Source organism: Neovison vison, chromosome 8 (assembly GCF_020171115.1).
Source record: "Neovison vison isolate M4711 chromosome 8, ASM_NN_V1, whole genome shotgun sequence".
Lineage (NCBI taxonomy): Eukaryota > Metazoa > Chordata > Mammalia > Carnivora > Mustelidae > Neogale > Neogale vison.
The window spans coordinates 96,552,218-96,575,323 of record NC_058098.1 but is presented as its reverse complement, the minus strand read 5'-3'; positions in this window follow the sequence as shown (position 1 = coordinate 96,575,323).

Sequence of the window (23,106 nt, the reverse complement as noted above, 5' to 3'; positions counted from 1 at the left end):
CAAAAGTGCCACCGTACTCTATAATTATTATTCGCTGCAGAAAAAGTCATTTTAATGACTACACTTTTGTTCCCTATAATTTAAATACCCCCTTTCTCTATATCAAATGAAGTGTCTATAAAAGGCAACTCTACAAGACTTTCTAGCTATTATAGAATAAACATACAAAGTACACGAACTATGGATTGGGCTGGTGACTTCTGATTATACTGGAGAACTGGTGTTAATATTGAGCAACTCAGAGCCTCCAGTTTTGACCTGAATCATAGAGAGAACCAAATAGTTCTAAGACAGCTGTGAGAGAATCCTTACTAGCCTTGAGGCTGGGTTTGTGAAAACCAAATTGAGACAATGTTTTCCCTTTAAATTATACATGTTTGTAATATACATTAAATTATAAACATTTATATGGAAAATTTAGTATATTAAATTGTAAATATAAATATATAATATGTATTAAATGTACATGTAACATACATGAAATCATTTAATTATATAATTTAACTTATAATAATTTAATAAATAATTACATACATAATTTTATAAAAGAATGATCTCTAGGAGATACATAGATATGCATAGATACCCTAGAGATCTTTTTTCCCTATGTAGTTCCTTTTTAATTCATCCTGATATTGTTAGATGGCTGAAATAGCTTCTTGATTTTTTTTCTAAAAATACTGACTAGAAGTTTTAGAAGTTTTCTTCTGTCCTCTGAATTTTCTTACATACTCAAGAATCTACTTTTAATTTCCTCATCTTGTTGTGGGTTCTTTTCCTTTTTCATGCTCTCAGCTTTTCTCAAACATCTAATTACTTCTATTTTTCTTATTATTTCTTACTGTTTTTCCATTTGCATCTAAGAATGAGAGGTTAGACAAGTGACCAAGGCAGTACCTTAGAAAGACTTGATGCCTGAAGGTTTTTGCTTCAGTGTGAATTGTGGAGATTAAAACATTCTACTTGGCCTTCCTAAAGACCAGTAGGACTGGTGGTTTTCCTCTTTGGTGTGAAAACAAACCCTACCCCATTTACTCCATTTTTAGAGCAGAAACTTCTAATTTTTACTTTGGAGAAAATGTCTGGTTATGGGCCACTGAATGCATGTTGGTGGGAGGGAAGTGAGGGATTGCTTATACTATATGCAAACTTTTTATTACGTCCACAGTGGGGTCCATTTTTATTCCAAATCTCTTTCCTACCCACCTTTCTTTGGTCTGGGCTTCTTATTCTAACCATTTCAATCTCTCATCCATGCCCATCAAGACCAAGCATATGAACATCCTTCATGTTTTTATACAGTGCTTCACCAGTGTCTCCAATCTGCTGTCCTTCTTTCAAAAATGTATTTAATATTGTTGATTATGAGATTTAGGCCTTTTATTTCTTTCATATAATTTTAAGGTACTTTAGGAGGGTGAAATGATTAATTCATGGACCAAGTCTACCATCCTGAATCAGCTGCATATTTGTATACACCTAGAGTATTATTATACATACCATTTTGAAATGTTCCCGTTTGCTTAAACAAGTATTAAAAAGATGCTTTATTCATGAAATACCTTCCTGTAACAGTATTTTAATAGTTACATGAAACAACATTTAATGGATGCATGCAAATTAATGCACTTATTTCCTCATTTTCCCCGTTTTTAAATAGTAACCAGTATATTCCCTTGTACCTAAGTCTTTATCCCTGTCAATGATTATGTTCAGGATAAATGCCTGGGATTCAATAACATACTGAATAAAAATGCAGATTCAAATACCGATTAGCTGCCAATAGGCATATCTAAAGTTGTGAAAATTTATATTTCTTTTTTTTAAGGATTTATTTATTTATTTATTTATTTTAGGGTGAGGGTTGGGGAGAGGGAGAAACAGTCTTAAACAAAATCCCTGCTGAGTGCAGAGTCTGATGCAGGGCTCCATACCACAACCCTAAGACCACCACCTGAATGAAACCAAGAGTCAGACACTCAATGGACTACACCACGCAGGCACTCTGACAATTTATATTTCTATCACAAGTGTAAAAGAATACCCATTCTCTGGGTTTTATTATTTCCAAGATGGACCAATAGATAGTAATTAAATGGAGTTTATCATTGTTTAATTTGCATATCTTTGGTGACTGCACAGATTCAAGATAATTATATATTTTTTTAATCGGTTGTCACTTTTGTTGAACCTAAATTATCTGTCCACACTCTTTGCCCATATTTCTATTGACTTTTTGTCATATTTCTCATTGATTTCAAACACAGGGAAGATGTAAAGCTTTATCTTTGATTTTTAAAATATTTTCCCAAGTTTATTTTTAATATTCTTGTTGGTTTTGTTGATTTATTGATCAAAAGTTATGTTATAAAGAAATAAAATCTATCATCTTTTTCCTATATTTTATCTCCAGTAGTATCATGTTTTAAAGTGTGTCTATCTCTAAATTACATAGCCACTTTTACCTTTACAGTATTTTTTATTTATCAATAATCTAGTACCTATTCAATCTACAATCTAACTTGGTAGACATATGAACAAGGATTTACCTTAAATTTTTTTTACCATATTTTTAGCCAAATGGTCTCCAAACTATTTGTGAAATAACACAGATTTTACATATTGATTTCAAATGCCAAGCATATTATAAATATAAATATGGAGGGAGTTGGCACTTATTCTTTTCTATTCCATTTCAGTTGTATCTTATGTGCGTGTGCATTATCTTTCCTCACCCTAGAATGAGGCAACATGTGGTTATGCTCAATTTTTTAAAAATAGGTATAGGAAATGAGGGAATCCTTGGTGTGGATCACTTTCTAGCTCTGTGGCAACTGGCTACTTTTCTCAGTTATTCAGCAAGTGAATGCGCACAATACCCATCCAAAATTTCAGGATCTAAAAGGCTTCCTATCTTTCATCCCAACTTACTGATTTTCTGCTACTTGGAGCACATGGATTTTAGGAAAACTAAAACTAAATAATTCTCATGCATGCCCAAGTTTGAGATCTATTGATTTATATAATATCCTTGTAAGTATGAAATTTTCAATAAACCTTTTTATTGAACCAAAAATAAAATACACTAAAAATCATCATGGCAACCACACATGACAAAATAATTATATGTAACACATTCATTCTTCTTTTTTTTTTTAATATTTTATTTATTTGACAGAGAGAAATCACAACTAGGCAGAGAGGCAGGCAGAGAGAGAGGAGGAAACAGGCTCCCCGCCAAGCAGAGAGCCCAATTCGGGGCTCGATCCCAGGACTCTGGGATCATGACCCCAGCCGAAGGCAGAGGCTTTAACCCACTGAGCCACCCAGGTGCCCCAAGTAACACATTCATTCTTAATATTCTTATGAACCACATGGATATGTTAGCAATGTTTACCAGGATATAACAGTGATTGGCAATGGTCAAACTAGAATCATAGACCAAGCTACACCTCATCGCTTTGTATAAATAAGGACTATGATATTTTACTTCTAACTGTATCTCAAAGATAGGCCAAAAGTTTTGAAATTTTTAACGTTACTCTCCCTTCAATCTTTTTTTTTTTTTTTTTGAAAGAGATGTGTTTCATTAAATTGTTTTGACCATGAGTCAGAAGATATCTCCTGGCCTACGCCACCAAGTAGTTATTCACATATGGAGAGAGTTGAGATGACTCTGACCTCCAACACTTTCCTTAGGAACCAACTTCCCAGAAATTTAATGTGTGAATTCTACGGTTTCAATTTTCCTGCATTATAGGTATCAGCTCAAGCTGGCAACTGCAGTCTTTGAGGTCAGCAGACAGTATTAATAGGCATGCCGTTAGTATTGCAGCTGTGTTAATGTGAAGTTTGAACCCACTGATTTAAGAAAAAAAAAAAAAGGCAAAATATATGTGAAACTTTCTGTAACTCCTCACAGTGTGAAGTTTTACTCAGATTTTCAGAACTGACTTCCTCCTCTACCCCATCTCATTCCCACTGGGTTTGGTTTTTTTTTTTTTATTCATGTTTTAAAAATTGCAGGAATCTATTGTTAAACATTTATAAGAATTTCTTTTACTTTTTTAAGACATTCAAGTAGTGGTGCCTTTTGAAATATCATCAGATACAGAGTTCCCTTTGGGAAACCATTAAGTCAAAAAACTTACTTTCTTTTCCCTAAGGTAATACAGTGGTTTATCATTCACTTTCTAAATTCCTTAATTTGGTTCCCAAGAAGTAACCATTTTATGTGCATTGTCAAATATCTGATGAGAATCTACTTATTCTAAAGCTGTTAGAATAGTTCTCAAAATTCCTAAAGGGCTTAAGTTTTGAAGGCTTTCTTAAGTGACTTCTTCAAAACTTGTGTTTCTCTTTGGAATACAGGGAGAGCAACTGTGGATGGAATGGACTTGAGTTTTTATGGTTACAGATTAGTCTTAAACCCTAAATCCACCTCAGTTTAGTTTTTAAAAATACTAGGGAAAACAAACATAAAGAGAGTATGTATTCCAAGAACAACCATTATTTTACCTTTTTAAATTATATGCCCTTTACAAGCTTTAGGCAGGCACTTCAGAGCCCGTGGAGAAACAATGTGACAAAGTATGGGCTTTGGAGCTGAGAGGGAAATGACTGTTTTACCGGGTATCAATTCTATCTGCTCGAACATACCACCTCGTGAACTTTCATAACTACTGATTCTCTCAGCTCTACTGCCAAAGCTTTTGATTAAATTGCTCTGAGCTAGATTCTAGGCATCCATAGTTTGTAAAGCTCCACAGGTGATTCCAATGAGCAGCCACCGTTCAGAATCGCTGCACAAAACATCAGTCCTGCACCTTCATGGGTTTCAGGAATACCTGTGGAGATTTTCCAAATTTTATATGCCCAGCTTTTAACCATGGATGACTCTGATTTGACAGAATGGGACAGATTGTCCTTGGAAATTTCAGGAAGATTTTTTTGGTGTCACTATTTTAGAATGTCTAAAATCTTAGAGCTGTTCATGTTACCTTAGTTCTGCCTCAGTTTCATAATGGCTTCTAAGTGGCTTCTCCATTTTCTCAGTTGATGACAACAATTTTGTGAAGTAGATACGGCAAAAATTGTCACCCCTACTGGACAGATCAAAATACTTGAGTTTAGAAAAACTAGGTAGGCTTACCGATAACACTGAGTAAATGACAATGCTTACAGTCACGCCTGGGTTGTGTAATGACAGCAATAATCATTATAATTTATCAAGGGCTTACTATTGTTATTCTGCAAAGAGATTTACATTAATTTTTGTATTAATTAACTGACTTATGTCAGTTATTGCTTCCCTCCTTTTCTTTTCTAACCAAGGAAATGCCAGAGAACAGAATCATTTTATTCAAATGTGGTGGTAACCCAGCTAAGCCTATATGGAACACTGAAAATTATACTGTGTAATTTCTGCTATTTGCTTACTGATTGGAAGTCCTTCCTCATATAAGGGGCCCTTCCAATAAAGAAAAGAAAGCTTTGAAAGAAAGTGTGTCAGGAATATTGTTCATATCCACTGACGAGTGATCAAGTCACCTGAATCAAATCCAACACATTACACCTTTTTAGTCATGACAGAAGAACATTGTTTTAAATATGACTAAAATTGTGAAATATACTAATTTTCAAATAATCAGGAAACATGTTTAAAGGTTAGTATCTTAAAATTCATTAATTGATAATTTTTAGGAACATAAAATAATAGAAATTTGGAGGATCTCAAAACCTATTCCTTTCAAAACCAGGTCTCGGGGTTTGTTTGTGTAAAACTTCAAATAATAAATGTAATTATAGAGACTATGGAGAAATGTGTTGAAAACAGTATTATGATCGTCCAGAAAACTTTTCCACACCAAAATACTCCAGTTGTTTTGGTTTTTCTTTTATTTTCTTTTCTTTCTTCTTCTTTTTTTTTTTTACAGTGAAGGTAAACAAGTTTTTCTTCAACATAATACATTTAAAAACATTCAAAGCATTTTCATCCCCTCTAACATTATAATTGGTGAGAACACAATTGGTTGACTTCCTGTTCATATTAAACTTCCATTGATTTTTTTTTTCTTACCTACACACTTCTTTAGGGAAAGAATCAGACTGAAAATTTTATCATTTCAATATTTATCAGAGATTATTTTCTGTGTTAGTCTAGTCAGAATTTCCCCCTCTGCTTCGATTCTTTCCTTGTCTTTTTCAAAGCCTATGTTTAGACTGAGAAGAGTAAACATTAATATTAGCCCTCAGTTGAGGAGAGAGAGGAAATAAAAAAGTGATTTTTATGACATTTCTCAAGATTTATAAGATTCAGTACATATTCCTCTTGTTTAGGGCAAAATTATGAGACTATTGCTTCATGTAATTTCTCTTTTACAATGCCAACTCTATGTTATTTGACAAGACGACAATTTCTGCCTAGCTGGACTTCTAAGATGTGCTAGACATGTTTATCTCATTTTGATGCTTTTATTATAAACTATATTTCAACAACATAGGTCAAATTTTCCAAGATCCTATCTAACAAAAGACAGAATTCCAATAATTACTTGCCTTTTTCTGTTGTTTCTGGTTATGAAATGACTGTTGTCTGCCTGTGGACCAGACATTACCCAAGAGAAAAACCATCATTGGAATTATGGAATTTTTAATTTTAAAGAACATTAAGTAACATTAATACCAACACTTTCCTTTCAGAATTGTATTAATTGACATCCAAAGAGGTGAAGTGATTTGCTCAAATCTGAGAAGCTAGGTCATAGTTCTAAGGTGATATAAACTAAGGAAATTGTTCTCATCAATTGGATAGATTCATGTTCCATTAATTGCCACCTCACATTTAGTTATAAAGTCCTTGAACAGTATTAACCCTGAGGAGGTTCATGTTTGAATTACGTGAAATACTGTGTAAATGTAAGCATTTACAGTACAGTGTGTTTTCTACGAAAGTATTAGAAATAAGACATTAAGGCAAAAGGTATAAAAGATGACTTCTAACTAATGAGTCAGAGAAGAATTTTCAGAAAGGATGTTGCTTGATCTGCATTTTGAAAGAGAAACAATTGCAAACATAAATAAATAGCTTCTAAAGGTAAAGGGAGTATCATTTGCAAAGATATACCTCTTTAAAGAACAAGATACAATTCTCTGGCTAGAATGTAAATTTTTTAAGGAGGGGAAGAGCATCAAGAGATTAAGATGAAGACAAGCAGATATGAGAGACCCTACATATCATGCAAAGAGGTTTGGACAGTAGCCTTTGTCTCACATGGAACCAGAGGTCAAATGATCAGATTAGAAATTTTACTCCAGGTTTTCTCTTCTCTCTCACCTTATAGCCTCTGAGTCTCTCATGTTCAGCTACATGTGGATGCCTACAAATGCGTATGTCTAGTCACGGCCTCTCTTCTGAATTCCACGATTATTGAGCCTTTCCCTGGTGAGATGCTGATTAAAGCATAGATTAAATATTAATAATGCTGCATGTATTATATTATCTCCCAACTTTCTTCTTATGAGCTACTCCTGATATGTGTTTATGATAACAGTAGTGGAAAGTTGTCGATTTTTTTTTTTTTTTAATTCCTCCAACTAGCCAGACAGCATTTGGGATACAATAAGAGAGACCAAATTCTTCTGAAGAATTTCCTCTTAACCTACATAAAAATATGGTACTGGCCTTCTGCTCATATATATTTTTCTAAATATATACTCTGTTAGAAAGAAATATCTCTTACATATCGTGCATATTATGTTTTGTGTAGTAAATCAATAGGATGTTCTCTTCAGTGATATTGTTTTATCTAATTTCTAAGATCAAGTGTTTTATCTAATTTCCAAGGGCAATGAGAACTTGTCACTGTAAAAACCAAGAAACAAAAAGATTTATGCATGCCCCTCATCTCTGAGATCCCAAAGAATCCTATTTATTAAATGAGTTAGAGTCCTATATATCATCTGCCTGATCACTTCTGTGGACACTGGGCCCAGTTACTACAGCATGAAACGGATGGGTGATGAAAAATGAATCCAGTGCCCTAACAAATAATCTTTGGAGAAAGCAGTATTTGAAAACAAGCAATCTAGTTAAGATACACACTTTCGTATGAATAGAGAGTAAGGGAATTTGGGTGCCATTGCCCACAGATACTGGAGAATTACTGTTCTTTACCATGTCATGATGATCAAATGTGGGAGAAGCTAAGAGTTAAGTTTATATATGGCACTCAGTGTATTGAACAAATGCTACTCTCATTACAAAGCAGTCTACCTGCAGTTGAATCTCAGCTCTGGTCTTCATAGTTATTTATGGTTTTTCTCACCTACTAGATGATAATGAAAAAAAAAAAAAGATTTTGGGAGGATTAGATGAAATTTCTCATTTAAATTAGTCAGCACATTTCATTGCATGTGTTCAAGAGAATATAACTCCCCTTTATTTTCCATACTCTGTTGGGAATCACTGAAGCAACACATTAAATATAAATATAATTGTTGTAGTTGTAGGAATTAAAAGTATCTTCCGAACTATATTAATAGACCTACAGAGAATAGTTTAAAGGAACTCTACAGGGACATTTCCCACCAGAGAGGTAACATAAAGATGATTCTAAGGAAATGAATGGATGTTTTAAACTGTTTTTTGTTTGTTTGTTTGTTTTGGTTTTTTTGCTAAATAGTTTGTAAATGGTAGTTTTGTTTGTCATGTATAGTTTTAAGAAAACAAAAGAATATTAGTCATTTATTTGTCTTTTTTCTTCCATAATAAAAATGTTTTCGTTTATACTGCTATTTATGCATATGTAATAAGCCTGACAATCGACCCATAATATGAATTTAAACATATTGAAATCCAAATGAAATGCAAATGAGTTATTTCAGAAATGAGGCATGATTTAAACATGTCAAAGTCATTGATTTAGGTTGATGTTTTAGAAAATAAAATGTGAGACAAATAATAAAAAATAATGTATTCCATTGGCTATAAGAATGCACTAGGCAAAATCAGAGTGATATCTCTCATATACATACTTATAACATTATATAAACATATTAGCACAAATTATAGGACATCATTCCAATAATATTTCTTTCTAAGAGAGAAAGAATTTCCCATCACTTTGTTCTTGTGCTTATTGATTTCCTGCTGCTTCCCATGAATGTATTGGTGGTGACAAGATGGACAGTGGTGATATACTTATCCATGTGCCATAGCTGTCCCTTTTACAAAGTGGAAATGTAATCTACTTATGTAATGTTGCAGACCATATTCTCCCTCTGAAACCAATTCAGAATTCGTCTTGTTATCTTCTGGGCAAGTGAGAGGATATTTAAGAATGAAGTGTATCCCAAAGAGAAAATAAGAATAAACCACACTATTTTCAAACTGATTCCTTCATGATTCATGACACAAGAATATATTTTGTTCATACTCATACAGATAAATTAACAATGACACTATTATACCATTTCCAGTACACTGTTACATAAATGGATTTTGCATAATTTATGCAAATATATTGCTATATATTCAGCTGAACTATTAAATCATTTCATTTCCAAATATCTATTCAAGTGAACTAATGAAATTGTAGAACAGAGTCAAATAATAACAGGCTACAGAGACAGCTGTCAATATCATTCCACTCTGACTCATTCCTTACTTATATTTTACATTTATACTTACTTATATATTTACATTTTCCTTGATATTTAGGTATTGGAAACAATGGTAAAGTCATTTCATACAACTTCTGGATCCAAGAAATAAGTGTAGAAAAGTGAGTAATTCTGAATCAGATCTACCTGAAATTATGACATAATAATTTAGTTTTCTAATTCATCATCTCTCATTCTTTTCCCTTTTCCATCCTGAACAAATCCAGCTGCTATTTCTGGTTTCTATATTTTCTTAATAATCTGCCACTCTCTCTTTCACCCAGTGTTGAAGCCTAGTGATATCACTGATTCTATTTCTTCTTCAAGTCCCATGACAAATGTCATCAATTTTTGTCAGTTTTTCTTTTTCAATCTCCCACAAACACCCTTGCTCCATATTCTTACCTGCCAACATATTTCAAATTTAAACTCTCATTTGTGTTTAGCTAGACTATTGTAATATTGCCAATGACTTCCCTATCACCAGTCTCTCGCCCACTCTATCTGGCATCCTGAGACCTCAAGTACTGCTTTGATTGCAACCTTCCTCTGCTAAAAACCTTTCAGTGACTCTCGGATGACTGCCTGATCATTTCACATTTAAAATGAATAAAACTATGACCCTAGTTTAGATTCAAATTTGTGCTTTATATCTCACTGTTCCATAAACCCAGGCAAGCCATTACATTCTCTATCATTCATTATCCTCTGATGGTATCATTATACATTTGCTTTTGCCATATCTCTACAAAGAATATTCTACCCATGACCTACCTCTACCTGTGAAAACCCTACTTATAAGACCCCTTCCTTAAGCAATCTTTCAATATTTCTCTAATAGTTTTATTGTACTCCAGCACTTATCTTAACTGTTTCTTATTCTACTCAATTATGTAAGTTGTATTTTGTCACTCTGAGGACAGAATTAATGTGTCAATTTTTGCCCTTAATATTATTTTTATAACCATTATGTAGTAAACCTTCATATAAATGTACAAATAGCCATCATATATGTACATATGTGTATGTATATATATACATATATGCACACACATCTCTTTACACACACACACACACACACACACACACACAAATTTCTCTCATCACTACTTGTACTCTCCCTCCAAGCTTATGAACCTTGGGCTTAAGGCAAAAATCCTATAATGTTCATCTTGTTAGAATATGAGATCCCTCATTAACCCAGAGTATTAAATGAAACAGTTGAGTTAGTAACCAAATCGACAAAGAACCAGTTGAATATATGTATGATTAGGGACTTTATCATTTTGTTCTTAGATTAATTATATGGTTCATTATACTAGAATGTGTGCTTAATTTAAACTAGTTTTTCCCTTAGATTTTGGTCCTTGCCATCTGGTTTTATATGCTTTCCCTTTAAAAATAAGAATTGTATTTTACAAGTCTGACTGTACCAAAATAAGAATTATAATAACCAATGGAAACTGAGAATGAAGAACTTGGCCCAAACAAAAAGAATGAATTTTAAATGAAAATGACATATATGATACACCAGCAGCTTCTCTGAGTAAGAATGAACTGACAGCATTTTTCAGCACCACTGTGTAAAGCTATGAGTTCACATATTCTATTCAAAGTACTTGAAGTCACTGTAAAACAGATGAACCTTTTTTCTCTATCATCTGTTTATTGTTTTGAAGAGAACTAATCCACAAGTAAAAGAGCTCAGGAAAATTAACTAACAACCAACGCACATGTTTATAAGCTAACTTTGTCACTTTAAATGTTTCCCCAACACTAATTTCTTTATTTAAGTTGAAGATTTGAGTTCATTTGTTTAAATACCCTTCCTCTCCATTTTTCATTAAATTTACTAAGGAAATGGATGGAAAATGTCTGTAACAACATTGGAAGTGAAGAAAAGCTGGCATCACCAAGCTGATGATTTTCTGTAAGAAACTTATGAGGCCAGACTAAAGAAAATAAAAACTACTGGAGTAAGGAAACCAAAAGATTTTCTGGGAAATTAGTGGGCAGAATCCCCAGCAAAACATCTCTCAGGCCTATGGGAAAGGGTAGGATACGGAGGCAGTGAGTGACCGGAAGTAAGAAAGACAGGGATCTCAATGTATATAGAACTTGGCACAATAAAAGCAAGAAAAGGAAGATATTTATCATCCTTCCTACATGAATGTGGTTTGGTAGTACCAGACATACCTTCTCCCTGTTTGAATTCTACCTCCAGAGTCTAAACACAAAGAGCTGCCCTAATGTGGGTGGAACATTCTCTAGGTTGACTGCCCTTCAGGATGGACACCTAGTTCTTGAATCACATCTACCTTCTTTCTTACTTTTCTCCTTTGTTTCACTAATGCACATGCTTAAGAAACTTCCTAAGTACCCAGGTACTTAGAAGATATTTTTCCTCAATTCTTGCTTGCCTGAATACCTTTAAAATTCTTTGGCCTAGTATATTGAAATAACTTTCTCTTAAGACTTGAAGGCTTGATTTTAGTTCCTCTAGTATACATCGCACTATTGGTAAGAAAATAACAATCTCTCTCTACTTCTAGTCTCTTGTGGCAAACAGGCTTTGTTTTCCCCTCACTTTTTTCAAAGATATTTTCTCTTTTAGATTTGTTTTTTCTGTCTCTAATACTCACAGTGATGTGTCCAGCTGCTTCTCTTTTTCATTCATTAGGCTAAATACTCAGTGACCTCTTTTGAATCTTAAAACTATGTCCTTCAACTTTGAGAAATTTCTTATATTTTAGTTTTTATAAAAATTTTCCTCCTCAGTGTTGTGTTATCTCTATTCAATTCTTTCTGCAATTCATTAAAGTTAGAGCTTGTGGATTGATCTCAAGTTTATCTCTTTTCTCTCATATTTCCTGCGCCCTCTTTTTTTGTTGTATCATATGAAAAAAAATTCAACTTTATTTTCTGAACATTCTATTGAATATTTATTTTATAGTCATATTTTAATTTCTAAGAGTTCTTTGTTCTCTTATTGTTTATTGATTCCTTCACCAATTCTGATGTGTTGGAGGAGTGGGGAGATTTCTCCATATTATCAAGCAATTCTCTGATGTCTACTGGGTACCCTACCATTCAACTCAATGCTGACACTAATTGGAGAAGGAAGAGAACTTCAGCTACTTCCATTTTGATCTCGGTCTGCATTTTCAGGTTAAGTTCTTTCCAGCTTAACTCTTAACTCAGGCAAAAGATCTAGCAGGCAAAACATCCCATGATGGAACTATATCCTCTAGCAATAAGGAGTGCCCTCACACCAGCAAGACTTTAAGTGATTGACCTCAAGACAGTGATCAATCAACCTGAACTTTACTGCCGACCTGCATGTACCCGCTGAACTTTGTCCGACATTTTCCTTACATAAAACTAGTAGTTTTGGGGTGCCTAGTGGCTCAGTTGGTTAAACGTCTGCCTTTTGCTCAGGTCATGATCCCAGGGTCCTGGGATCAAGCCCCACATCAGGCTCCCTGCTCAGTGGGAAGTCTGCTTCTCCCTCTCCCACCCCTGCTCAAGCTCGCTCTCCCTATTTTCCTTTATCTCAAATAAATAAATAAAATTTTTAAAAAATAAAAATAAATAAGGCAAAGTATTTTCAGCACTTTGGAGTTAGTCTTTGAGACATTAGTCCACTATCTTCTTGATGTTGGCCTCGCTGAAATAAGTTCCTTTCTAGTTTCACCACCACTAGTCTATCTGCCTGTGGACTTTGTCAGCAACACATAACCAAACCTGGTGTGTTTGGGACTGATAGAATAGGTAGTTGGACATGAACTGGAGATAAAGGAGGTGATAAATAGGTAATACATTAGAAGCTGAGAGCACAAATTCTGACTTTGTGGCTTTTAGCATCTTGACCTTAGGGCTTCCAATACTCCAGAGTTGGCAAACAAGAGCCAAAGGAGCAGAAATGGGCTCTTCTCTTCAACCTCAGCCCCAGGGTAACCTATAACTTCATTATAATATATTTACAATGTGGTTTTGACTCCTCGATGAGGGAGGATGGCCATGAGAGTTCCAGCAAGAATCTTGTGGGGCCAAAAACACCCCCTCCCAACTGGTAGGAGGAGCCCCTTAGATGATTAGAAACAACCTCAGTCAGATAATGCCCTAGGTATGACCCATAAGCTATATAAACATAAGGAAAGACAGGGGTACCTGGGTGGCTCAGTGTGTTAAGCGTCTCACTTTTAGTATGACTCAAGTCATGACCTCAGGGTTGTGGGATGGAGGCCTACATCAGGTTCCTCTGCTCCTTCCCTTGAACCGTCTCTCATTCTCTCTTTTAAATAAATAAATATAATCTTTAAAAAAAAAAAAAGGCAATAAGAAGAAGAAAAAGAAAAGACTCCCCTAAACCAGTTGATACCTTGGGCCCACCCAATCCACCTTCTTGAGAATGTCCTTAATAAACTGCTTTGTGCTTGCTGCCTTCCTTCTGTCTGTCTTTATTTGAGGGTGGATCCTCACATAAATCTCTTTCAGGAAATCCAAGAACTGAAACCTCCTCCACTCACACAATGCACACTCTCCCACCAGTAACAGGAGCCCTTAGAGCCAGGTGGTTTTGCATTCCTGCATCCCAGTTACAGAAATAGCTTCAGATCCCACAGATTAAGGATTCAGTCCTACAAGACTGCCTCTCTCCCAACTTCAGATTCCAATTACAAGTCCAAGTTGTCACTTGGGTTCTGACCCACTGGCCCCAGGTTAGAGGGTTCCAAAGACCCTCCCCTTTGGATTTGATTAACTTCCTAGAGTAGCTCACAAAACTGAGAGAAACATTTTACTTACTAGATTACTGGTTTATTATAAAAGAAGATAGCTCAAGAACAGCCAGATGGAAGAGAGGAATAGGGCAAGGCATGCAGAAAGGGGAACAGAACTTCCATGCCCTTTCTAAGCATGCCACTCTCCCAGCATCTCCATGTGTTCACCAACCCGGGAGCTCTACAAACCCTATATTTTTGTATTTAGGGGCAGGCTTTGTAACATAATCACTGACCACTGCTAATTAAACTAGATCTTCAGCCCCTTTCAGCTCCCCAGAGGTCAGGGTTGACCTGAAAGTTCCAAACCTACAATCACTTAGCTGGATCCACTGTCAACCATTCCCTTTCCTTAAGTGCTTTCCAAAAGTCACCTCATTAGCATAACAAAAGACATCTTTATCCCTCTCATCTCAGAAAATTCCAAGGGTTTTAGGAGCTCTGTGCCAGAAGACAAAAAGACCAAATACATATTTCTTATTATGAATCACATCACATTGTTCAACATGCCTTTGATTCCCTGAGAACATCAATTAAAGGGTATTAATGTTTATGTTAAAATTAATTTCCAGTTTTCTGATTGTTCCTGCTTCCTATGATGTTGGTGCTTTTGTCCTTTTTAAACTTTAGTTTGTGAATTTTTAAAAATATCTCATGAGTCTTGAATACACATTAATATTTAAGATATAACACCTTTTTAAGAATATTTTTAAATTGTCATATAGAAAGAAGGAGAGAAAGACTGATTTACTGCAAAAAATTGCATAGGTATTGGGGCTGGCTAGGCAAGTGCACAATCTGTAGGAATGGTCATCAGAACTTCAGGAAGGATAGAGAAGAATTCTTGGGCAGGAGCTGAAGCTATACTCCATAGACAAAATTTTTTCTTCCTCAGGGAAATCTCACCGCTCCTCTTAAAACCTTCAATCTGATTGAACCAGACACACCCAGGTTATCAAGAATATCTCCGTTCCTCCAAATCAGTTGATTACAGATGTTAATCATATCCACAAAATGCCTTCATGGCCACACACACTTTGATTGAATAACTGGGGACTGTAGCTTAGTCAAATTGACACAAGACTATCACAAGTATTAACAAATATTTCTTCTCCTTTGTTTCCCTTGTTTCTATTTCTATTACAAGAATGTGCTGCTTTTCTAAAACAAAACTAAACTAAACTAAACAAAAAAACTTTTAAATTGTAGTGAAATTAAAGAATCTAATTCAAGTGTTCATCTGGAACAACAATTAAAAATGAAAAAAGTCAAAAAAAATTAAAAATAATGAGAAAGAACTACATAATAAAAATAAGAGCTACAAAATAGTAATTGTAATAAGACATTGATTCTATAAGAATTAACAGATCAATTAAGTAAAAGAAAAATAAGAAATATGGGAATAAGAGGGAGAAAATTTGGTGATATAGATGGCTTTTATAACAGTGAGAAAATTCTAGGTTGTTCAATTATAGATACTGGATCAAAAAATTAATTGGTGAACTAAACATTATAAAAAAATTCTCAGATGGATTAAATGTTGAAATTTAAGACACTGAAGACAGAATTTCCATTAAAAAATAAAAATGGATATATCTGTGTTATGGATTGAACTGTGTCCCTTGAGAAATCCATATGATGAAGTCCTATGCCCCAATGTGACTGTGTTTGGAGATAGGGCCTTTAAGGAAGTAATTAAGATTATAAGAGGACACATAGGTGAGACTCTAATCCCATAGGACTGTTCTTACAAGAAGAGAAAGAGACCTTAGGTAATTTTTCTTTTCATGAATGCACAGAGGAAAGGTCATATGAAGCCACAGTGAGAAGGCAGCAGTCTGCAAGCCAAGAATAGGGGTATCCACAGAAACTAATCCTGCTGGCACCTTAATCTTGGACCTCTAGCCTCCAGAACAGTGAGAAAATACGGGTCTGTTGTTTAAGCCACCCAGTCTATGATATTTTGTTATTGAAACCTGAACAGATTCATACAATGTACAAAATATGGAGGAAGCTAGCTTGAACCAATGGCTAGTGTGTGTATGTGTTTGGGGGGCAGGAGGCAATCACAAAGTAAATGGACAGATTTGATGTAATGAAAATTTAAATATTAAATCAGTTAGGAAAAAAAAAACCTACCAAAATGATAAAACACTATAAAATATTTGCAACACATTCTGTAAGAAGTGTGAATAAAAGAAAAATAAAAGATGAATTCTCTATATAGAAGTTAAATACACAATTTAGGAAAGAGTGCTATCTGTAAAGCAGCATGAATAAAGTGTTCAACTTCAAAAATGATCAAATAAATAAAAATGACAATAACAAAGGAATGTCATTAAAAATGTTAAAAATAATAATATAATATTAATATATTATATAAATATATAATATATTAATAATAATAATAGACAGTACTATCAAAGTGAGGAAAAAGGGGCACAATACAATACACATGTAAGAGAATAAACTCAGATAATCAGTTGAGAAGTCAGTTTATGTACATCTATTCAAACCAAAGTCTTTGACACAGTATTACAGTCCTAAAAATTTACTCAAAAAAAAGTCTCTAATGATTAACATTTTAATTACAAAATAAGGTAAAAGTGGTGCCTCATTTAGTTCCTTGTTTTGTTTTTGCTAACAGAGACAGACAAATATATTATGGATAAAAATACATGAAAAAATGGGGTAGGTTATAAGTTAAGAGGGGAATTATTGGTTAGAAATTTTCACCACATTGGTCAGACCTTGAAGCAATCTAATGACAGAGAAAAATTTGTAAAACTGTGTAACAGACTTTAGCTGGCCAAAGAAAATGTATTTTTCCACTAATTATGCTTGAAATAGATAATTATATGCCTATCAGGCTTTTGAGTATTAAATAAAAATAGTAGTTAAATTGTATTGTATAGTTTTATATATATATATATACGGTCTGTTAAACTCAAATGCTTTAGGAGATGGTAGGAACACACACACACACACACACACACACACACGCATGCATGTGCAGGCATGGTATTCAAGAAAGTTTGTGCCTCAGGAAGGTGATTACCCACAAGTGTGCAAAATGTCAGCTACATGCCATTCACTATGGCATTTTCACAATAACAAAAATGTCTATGTAAGAAAAACTGGCTGAAGAAATTATGATGGAAAAATACATAACTATTAAAATTATGCTGTAGGAAAGAGAAATTTTAATAAAAATTACATGATATAAGCATTAGAAAGGTTGCTCCTAACTATATGAATATCATCATCACATTGGGAAGGATATAAACAAATAATTCTTCAACAAATATTTACTGAGTCTCTAGTCTATGCCCGAGAGTCTACGGCACAAGATACAGAGCTATCACAACAAAATTATTCCAGTGACCATCATAGAGGTTACAGAGAACTTAAATATGCTTTTAGCTGATGTCCCGGGAGCTCACAATGAGCACATGACTTCCAGATTAATACCAGGGCAGTGTTTTTATGGGATACGGGAAGGTCAGTTATTTATTCTTGTGGTTTGGGCTCAGGAAGCCATTTTTGCTCTGTAACCCAAATGTGTCCTGTTCCCTATTTTCATGCTCCTTGCTTGGGATCATTGGTATAATCCAACCAGTTAGGAAAGACAGAGAAATGGGGGAGGAAGAAGGAAAGTGAGAGTGATCAAAGAGGAAGGACAAGGGGTAAATCGAGGAACCTCTATCAGGTTGGTTTTAGTCTTTGCACAAAGCAGTCAACCAATGAAGGTAGCATGGTGTTAGGAGGAAAGTGACAGAAGTAGCAAATATATAATATGGGGAAAAAAAAAACCCAAATACATAATATGAAGAGTTAGGTGCTGTGAAGATTACAGCAGGTTAAGGAAGACAGGGAATAGCAAGACCCAGTGAGTATGTGTTGTGGGGTAGGTACAATGTCAAAAGGGTGATCAGAAAGGTCTCACTGAGTAAAATGTGTAGGAAAGGAATGGAGAGTGAACCACTTCTGTATCTGGGGCAGAGTTCCAAAGTGCAGGGAATGTCAATGGAAAGTATTTTACTTGACCTATTCAAGGCACAGCAAAGAGGCCCCAGTAACTATAGTAACAAGACTGGACTTGGAGAGAGACTAGATATGAGTTCAAGAAGACAGAGGGAGGAGGAAGACAGATTAAATACCTTCTTGTACACTATCATATGGATTCTTGTGGGTTTTTTTTTTTGTTTGTTTTGTTTTTACTTCTGTAAGATAGCTATCTCATCAGATGGATATACTAATGGCCTAAATGGCAATTATAAAAATTGGTTAAAAAAAAAACAAAACTTTCTGTTTACTGCAAATACAGAATGTGCTACAAAATCCAAAAATAAAATTGTGTAATTAGAAATTTTAAGCAGTTTTTGAGACTAATGTAACAAATTTAGGTTAAAGAGATCCAGGGAAGAATAAAATAAAAATCATTATGAACAGTAAAGAACTGAAGGCAATGCCTTCCACTTAAAATTTCTCAGGCTGCACATGATATTTTCCCATGATTTCTATAAGAAAATGTTCTGAAGAGATTAGTATTTTACTTCTTTAAATATATAATTCCATAATAATACATTTTATGTAACAGAAAAACAATGTAGGTTGACTTTAAAATAGATAATTTTGTTAAAACACAGCTTTCCCTACCTAACTCCTACCCAAAGAATTCTTGGTAAGTTGAGTATTTTTAATATTAAAAAAATGCAATGTAAAATTTTTTTTTCTAGTTCCACATATAAGAAGCTTGGAAGTTGCCACTCTATTCTAACAACAAATAAAAAGCTGAAAATTTTTGAAAAATCAGCGTATCTTCTAGGATCCTTAAAAGAAAAGATGACACAGGGCAAAAACTGTTTTCCCCAGGACTGGAGAGACCATGGGGACAGGCAGTGGTAGCTCCCCAGAGCAGAGACTCACAAGCAGGACCGAGGGTCTAGGTAGGAAAACCTGAGCTGTAATGTAAGATTTCCTGGAGGTTCAACACCAGACAACTCCAAGGGACCCAGTGATAGAAAGGTGTTTCACAATATTTGAGATTTACCTTCAGAAACCTGACATATTCCCACAATAAAGATGGAGAAAATTCGTCTCCTGCTTCTTGCAAGGGAAGGGAGAAAGGAGCAGCTTTGAAATATGCCAGGGCTATTCTCAAGACCTGTCCTTGAGGAAGAGTCATTAACCAGAGCATAAACCATGAGGGTATTATTAGAGCCTAAGTAACTGGGAAAGAGAAATACACAACTCCAGCCATCCATAGCCATCCTGTCCTACCTAAGGGAGAGAAAGAAAAAAAAAGAAAAGAAAAGAATCTGAGAAACAGTTGTGAAGTTTACAGTCCAGAGTCATAAGCTTACTAAAAGACCAAGACCTAATCACAAGACTATAGAACACTAACTCGCCACACATACACACATACCTCACCACCACATTAATAAAAACCTATTTATAGCAATTCCTTTTACTTGGTACATCATGTCTGGCTATCAAGAAAATATTACAAGGCATATCAAAGAGGCAAAAATGATAATTTGAAGAGACAGAGCAAGCATCAGAACCAGACATGGCAAGGATATTATATTTATCAGAAAGGAAATTTAAAACAACCATGATTAATATGCTAAGGGTTGTAATGGATAAAATAGACAGGAAGCAAGAACAGAAGGGCCATGCAAGCAGAGATGGAAATCCTAAGAAAGATCCAAAAGAAAAACTAGAGATCAAAAACACTGAAACAGAAATGAACACATTTGAAGGGCCTGTTAAAAGACTAGACATGGCTGAGCAAAGAATTTCTAAGCTAGAAGATATATATCAACAAAAGTCTTAAGAACTGAAAAGCAAAAAGAACAAAAACTACATAAATAATAAATACAAACATACATATATATGTACATACATACATACATACATACAGAATAGAGTATCCAAGGACTGGGAGCAACATCAAAATGTATAACACACATGTACTGGGAGTTCCAGAAGGAGAAGAAAGAGAAAAGAACAGAAGAAATATTTGAAACAAGAATGACTGAGGATTTCCCTCAAATTAACATCAGATACTAAACCACAGATCCAGGAAGCTCAGGGAATACTGGCAAAGGCTCAAAAATAAGAAAGTAAAACCAATAGATCACTGAGGTCATAATTAGTCAAAATTTATGTTGCATATACCAAAAAAGACAGTTTGTGAACTGGGAGCACTCAAAACAATTAAATAAGGAATGGGGCTGAGGGATATGTTTTCATAAAGCAGCTTATATAGTGAGAAAACAGTAACTATTTATTCTTCACTGTGTTATATTAGAATTCTCTTAAATGATAGGGAATCCGTCACCACCTCACACTGATAACCACTTCATATCAACCCTGGGAAACATTTTAAGTTTCGTTTATAACTTCAAGAGACATAAAAAAAAATGACCCAGGTCAAATAAGCTTTGCAAAATAAGCTAAATAAAGTTTTGCATGTCTGACTAAACTGGGTTTGTCTGCTCAGAGAATTTTCAAAGCTGGTCTCCATTGATTTTTTTTTTTTTTTAAATATCCCTCTTCCTTTTGGTCATCCTCTCGGTTTGTTGGTAGAATAACCAACCATTAGAGCACGATTCTCAGTTACCACCCTTGATGTAGTCAGTCTGAAGAATCAGACATTTGCTGTTTCCATTAGTTGAATCATCAGCCTGGAGGGCCATGTAGTCTCCATCTTCATCATTTACATGGTTATTGTTGATTTCATCCAGTTGTCTGATCCTGATGGATATCATTTGGTGTGTGACTGGGTGCCAACAGGCATTTAAAACCCTCGAGGATATACAAGGCATTAGAGATGTTAATATGATGTCTATATGGAGAACAATAACAAGGGATTAAAAAATTCCCGAGAGCAGAGATTCCCAGAGCCAAGATTTGATCAATTAAGTAAATCAAATGGGTTTCAATTTTTTTAGAAGTTATTTACATACACATAACATAATATGTGAACAATCACATATCCTCATAATTACTTAGGACAGGATGAATATGAGGATGCTGTATTTGAAAAACTAGTGTTGCAGGTGAGTTTTCACCCAGATTAGGTCTCTATACGATGAGAAATAGTCAGGTACTTTAATGAGAGGCATTTCTATGGAAACAAAAGAATAACAAAACAAAAGAAAAACAAAGGTTAACTGAGCAAATTATAAATTCAGTTTGAGTTTAGAGAGCATCCAATTGAGAAAATTTTTAGATGCCAGGTCTGAAGCATCATCAGATGGAATGAGGCCAAGCAGTGGCAATCAGAGAGATTTCTTTGTTTGCAGTATGAATGTCCCTAATGACCTTTCTGAGTGGCCACATTACAACAGGCACAAAGATTGCTCACACATGAACATCATGAATATCTCACCAACATTGATTTAAAAATATTCAACAAAATATGGACACATTTAATCCAAAAAAATTATTAGAAGAATTAAAGTAAGACTTATCCCAGATAGGCAAGGCTGCTTCAAATTTCAAAAACAACTAAAGAAACCCATGACATCAGAAACTAAAGAAAAAAAACCACAAGATTCATGTCAATAGACCCAGAAAAAGAATTTGACAAAATCCATTCATGATAAAGACTCTTCATAAATTATCGATAGAGAGGAATAGTCTCAACTTGATAGTGATTATCTACAAACAACCTACAGCTAACATACTTAGTGGTGAGAAACTCAAAACTTTCCCATTAAGATCAGGTACAGAGCAAGGGATGCCTCATTTCATCACTCCTTTCAACATAGTGGAAATCCTTGCTAATTCAATAAGGCAAGAAAAAGGAATAAAAGATAACACAAATTGGGAAGGAAAACCAAATTGTCTCTGTTTGCAGGTGACATGATTCTCTATGTAGAAAACCAAAAGGAGTGACCAAAAACAATAACAACAACAACTAGAACTAATAAGCAATTTTAACAAAGTTGCAGGATGAAAAGTAAATATTACAAAATCAACTGCTTCCCTATATACCAATAATAAACAAGTGAAATTACAAATGTAAAAACATAACTTACAACAAAAAAAGAAATAGGTATAAATCTAACAAGTATATACAAGATCTATATGAGGAAAACTACAAAAATTTACTCTAATGAATGAAACCAAAGAATAGTTAAAGAAATGTAGAAATATTCCATGTTCTTAGATAGGAAGACTATATTGACAATACGTCAGGTCTCCCTAATTTGGGATTGAATGCAATCCCAAACAAAATCCCAGAAAGTTATTTTATGGATATTGACAAACTGATTCTAAAGTTTATAGGGCAAGGCAGAAGACCCAGAATAGCCAACACAATATTAAGGGAGAAGAACAAAGTTGGAGGATTGACACTCTGATTCAAGACAGTATAAAGCTACAATAATCAAGGTACTGTGGTATTGGTAAAAGAATAGACAAATATATCAATGGAGCATTCTAGAGAGCCCCAAAATAGACAGCCATAAATACAATAAGTTTATCTTTGACAAAAAAACAAAGGCAAGAAAATGTAGCAAAAATAGTCTTCAAGAAATGACACCAGAACAACCCTCCAGCAAAAACAAAACAAAAACAAAGTAAGAAAGAATCTAGAGACAAACCTCACACCTTTCACAAAAATTAACTCAAAATCGATCATAGCCCT